Genomic DNA, 5,130 nt, shown 5'->3' with positions numbered 1-5,130 from the left:
TTAACAGAGAAAAATATGAAGTGGATAATTCAGAACTTTCTGTTACATTGAAGCATTTTAGTAACTTAACAAAGTTCACAATACAATCTTTTACATATGTATCCCTGTGCAGCAAAAATAAGGACTTTTAATTAACATGAACCATTGCTGTAGCTTCTTTAATAGCATATGAAAATAAGTAAAATTGTGCTTAATAATCTGTGTGTCAATGTTATATTCTATTCAGAAAGCACCTAGATACCCATTGATTGCAAATTAATTATTCTGTTATCCATTCAAGGTTTTAAGTTACCTAGAAATTGTGGAAATTATCTTAAAGCTGCCATCCTATGAAACACAATTATTGTTGAAATAAAAAGTTTGTCAGAATAATGATTTAATTTAACTGAACATAAATTTACATTTTTTATACTCTTAAACATTTTATAGGACTAATGTCAGTTTATATTTGATCAGTAAAAAATTATTTAGGAAAAAACACACCAAATAGAATAAACTGATTGCTTATATTATATTTAATAGTGATAAATTAGAGAAGACAATTTGCTTTTATTAAGCTCACATTAGTAAATTACTCTTGTCTGCCAAACATTTACTTCAGTTATATAATTTTGGATTCTTAAAAGATTTCTGAGTTACCCTCAAGAAGAACAATTTTGGGCACATTTCTACAGCATATTAAAAATATTAGAAGTTTGGGGCTGGGGTTGTAGCTCAGTGGTAGAGCCTTTGCCTCGAATGCAGAGGCACTGGGTTTGATCCTCAGCACCACATAAAAATAAATAAATAAAATAAAGACATTGTGTCCATCTGCAAATAAAAATTTTAAAAAAAGAAGAAGTTTAATTATCTTATGTAATGGGGATTTTATATAGGGCATTTATTTTATAAACCAATCAGGAAAAATTCCTTTAATTTAAAAGATTTTGAAACTATTTTATTTATACCTTCCAGAAGTAGGGACATATGTACACACATTGAGGGGTGTTATGGCTTAGATCTGAAGGGTCCTCCAAAGCTCACGTTTTGAAGCCTTTGTCTCCAGTACAGTAGTGCTCAGAGGTGGAGCTTATGGAGGTGACTGGATCATGAGGGCTCTGACCTGTCTGTGGACATTGATAGGTTCATTATTGGTGTCATAGCTTAAGGGACTATTGGAAGGTGGTGGAAATGTTAGGAGTTGGGGCCTAGTTGTAAGAAGAAGGTCTCTGGGCATGTGCCCTTGAAAGATGCGTTTTGTCCCTCTCTCTCTCTCTCTCTATCTCATCTCTATCTTTCTCTCTCCCACCACCATAGGTGAGCAGCTTTGTTCCACCCACACTCCCTGCCATGAAGTTCTCCTCACCACAACAGAGGAATTGCAGAGTTAAGTGACCATGGACTGAAACCATGAACCAAAACCAGTTTTTTTCCCTCTTTTTAAATCATTTATCTCAGGTATTTTGTTACAGCAAAGAAAACCAACTATCAAAAGGGGCCATAGCCTTTCCAAGTTGCAGGTAGTTAGAGAACTTTAGCCTCAATTCTACAATGATCCTCTCAGATTCAGAGACACAAAAATTAAAAATTATTAAAAATCATCATTCCAGATATCAAAGACATGTCCTTTCTAATGGGCATGAATTCTTAAAATGGATTTGTGTTTAGAAAAGATAAACACAAACCAAATTTAAAAAACCTAACAGACCAGATTTTCTGCCATCTCTCATTGATAGAGAATAGGTATCATCGCCCTAAGTGGACAGACCATAATGCCAAGCTTCCAATCATCCCAATCTCCAAGGAGGTATTATGATCTATAAATGAACCAAAGCAAACTCAAAACACAATATTAATCAAGAGGGGAAAAGTAAACCAAGAGAACATTAGTTGGCAAAGATAAAGTTCTGTTTCCACTTGGGACTCACCTCTAAGAGCCAAGAAAAATATATCATCTGCTTAAGCTGATCATGAGGTCCACAGAGTTTACCTGAATTCATAGCTTACCTGGCTCTCTGAGGTGAATCTACTGTGCAATTCACAGGAACTCCAGAAGTGTTTACAGATAATTTTTAAAAAAGATAAAATTAGAACTCTTATACAAATTAACTCACTAATTAATGAGGAAACCAGTAAGATGTTACAATGGATTCAAATAAAGATCTGATTTATAGAGATTTATATTTCTTACGGAACAGAACCTATTTGCATTGCCATGGTCAGGAATCATTTGCATAGCTATAAACCAGAAGCACCTGCCTGATGATCAGTTCTACAAATTAACTTCTCCTACAGAGATGAAAAAGAGGAAAAGCCAAGGCAGAAAAAAACTTGAGTGGGTGGGCTAGATACATCCCCCCCACACTAATACTAGCTATCCATTTCAAAAATTGTCTTAAGTCTTTATAAAAGAATAAAGATGGTATACTTTCACAAAGCAAAAAAAGTAAAAGAGAAGACCACAGCAGAGGAATGATGGGGTAAATGAGAAAAGTGGTTGCATGGGAGGAAATGGGCAGAGTCAGAGTAGGAAGTCTCACTACGAAGGAGATGGTACTGAGATCAATCCCCTCACCTACAGAGGCCCTGAGAGACTCAGCATCTGTAGCACCCAAAGCCCCAGAAGGCAGAGGGAGGCTCGGAGCAGAGGGATCTGTAAAAAAGAACAACTAGGACCTCAGATTTTCACCTCTATCTCACTGGGCTCCTGGGCTCAAGGACACCACGCAGAGCACAGCACCCCCGGGAATTGAGGTACAGCCTAAACAGGACCCCTACAATGAGAGGATGAAGAGCCTCAGGATCCTGTCTTCAAGAAAAATGTCCTATTTCTATGTGCTTAATTCTACTTGAGTCTAGTGACAGTGGTTTTATAATACATTTGAGAGTTTGGAAAATAATATTGAAAGGTGTGTATGAAGCTCATAGAATTAAAAAACATTCAATAAACTTGTACCTATAAAGGCTCCAGGGAAAACAGAGTTGACAGAAATGGAAATCTAATGACAGTTAATTATTCAGTTCAACTACAAATGACATTTAAGTAGTTGAAATGATATAAACACTGAATATTGACCTCACCAAAAATTGGATTTATGTATATATAGAGAGAGAAAGTAGGGGGGAGAGGGCCGATAATGATGTACATGTAGATGAGGGAGGGGGAGAAGAGATGGTATGAATGCTAAATCTTCACTATCTATTTGTAGAATCAATAGAAAGTGTCTAAAACTGATGTTATGAAGAAAAGTGATACAAGCTCAGTATTTAGAAATGTGGAGGTTAAGTGTCAGAGAAACAGCTGAGAGACAAAAACAGGAGATTCTGGGAAGCAGGAATGTGGTTAGTCATGGTGGGAAAAAGACTTGGAGTTTGTTATAAACCTTGAAGTGCTTCAATGCTGTATAAATACATGCATTGTTTTGAGAAAAATAGAAAATATGAAGACATAAGATAAATAGGCTCCAAAGCCACCAAGAAACCTGGGGAAGTATTTCTAACACATATACAATGGGGTTCATTTCATTAATATATAAAATGCTCTTTAAGTTAATAAAAAGACTAACAACTCAATTTAAAAATGAACAACAGACATCAAAAGGTAGTTGACAGAAAAATGAAAAAGATTTGCAACTATTTGAAAATATGCCCAATATTTATAATTAAAAAAAATGCACCCTCAACCAACAAAACATACAAATCTACCTAGTTGTCAGATAGACTTAAGTCATTTTTTAGACCTTTATTTTATTTATTTATATGTAGTGCTGAGGCTCAAACCCAGCGCCTCGCACGTACTGGGTGAGCACTCTGCTGCTGAGCCACAACCCCAACCCATAGGCTTAAGTCATTTTGATAATCCACAGGTTTGCCAGGAAGATGATGAAGCAGTAGTAACTCTCACACTAGGACAACCTACATGAGAAGCACTTGAACGCTTTTTGGTATGTGTACAAAATGTATGTATGAAACAAATTGGAGCAGCACTGTTTGTAATTACATATATTAGAAAACAACCCAAATGACCTCTATCTCAGAGCTGGCTAAATTTATTATGGTACTTGTTCAGTGGGACATTTTATAGCCATCAGAGAAAGAGGAAGCCCCTCCTATATTGATTGCATTAAATAAAAAGAAAAATGAAGATCCAAGTTTGTCATTGCTGAGATCTGAATGTGTCCCCTCAAATTCATGCATTTGGAACTTAATCTCCAAAGCAACAATGTTGGGGGGCACCTTTTGAGAGGCATTTAGGTCATGAGGGCTCTATCCTTTTGAATGGAGTAATGAGTTTATGAAGAACTTGCAGGAATGGGTTCCCACTCTTCTGCCCTTCCGCCTTCCACCATGTGAGAATTAAGCAAGGTCTGACCAGATTCCAACATCTTGATCTTGGATTTCTCATCCTGCAGGATTATGCTAGTATCAACTTATGTTCTTTATAGATTGCCCAGTCTCAGCTAGTCTGTTTTAGCAGCACAAAGCAAACTAAGACAGTTGTGTTTTATTTTGGGGGTAAAAAGGCAAGAAGGAGCCTGGCATGAAGGCACATATCTGTAATCCCAGCTACATGAGAAGCTGAGGCAGAAGGATCACAAGTCACAACTGATCACAGGTGAACCAGACTTTTCATTATATCTTTGAATATCACTTCAATTTGAATAATGTAAATATGTTCCCTAGTTAAAAGTGCAATAAAATAAGGTTGAAATAGATCATACAAGCTGAGTTGGAAATATTCACATGATGTTAGGTGACAATGTCAGCTATCCCTTAGGTCTGATGCAAGGAAAGATCAGCGGGCAGCAGTTCCTAGTGGATGAGATCCAGAGCCTTCCAGGAATCCTTGAAAGAGAATCAGGGACAGCCTCCTTGGGACAAGGTGGTTTGAGTTGACCCCTGCCAGCTCACTACCTCCTCCTGACTTTAGGTAAGAGGGTGAGGGAGGATGGGAGGACAAGGGGATTGCAAAGGGCAAAGAAAAAGGTGTCTGATCTGCCTTCTCTCCTGTCCCGCCTTCTGGAAGTGCAAGTGGAGATGGGTCACCATTCACCTAGAAAACTGCCACAAGGCCCAGCACTCCCTGGAGGCATGATTCACATGCACTGGAGGACCAGGCTCCCTTCCCCCGGGACTTCTGATGCAGACAAT

Source organism: Spermophilus citellus (genome assembly GCF_964194105.1).
Source record: "Spermophilus citellus genome assembly, chromosome: 7".
In the NCBI taxonomy this organism is placed as follows: Eukaryota; Metazoa; Chordata; class Mammalia; order Rodentia; family Sciuridae; genus Spermophilus; species Spermophilus citellus.
This window is presented reverse-complemented; position numbering follows the sequence as displayed.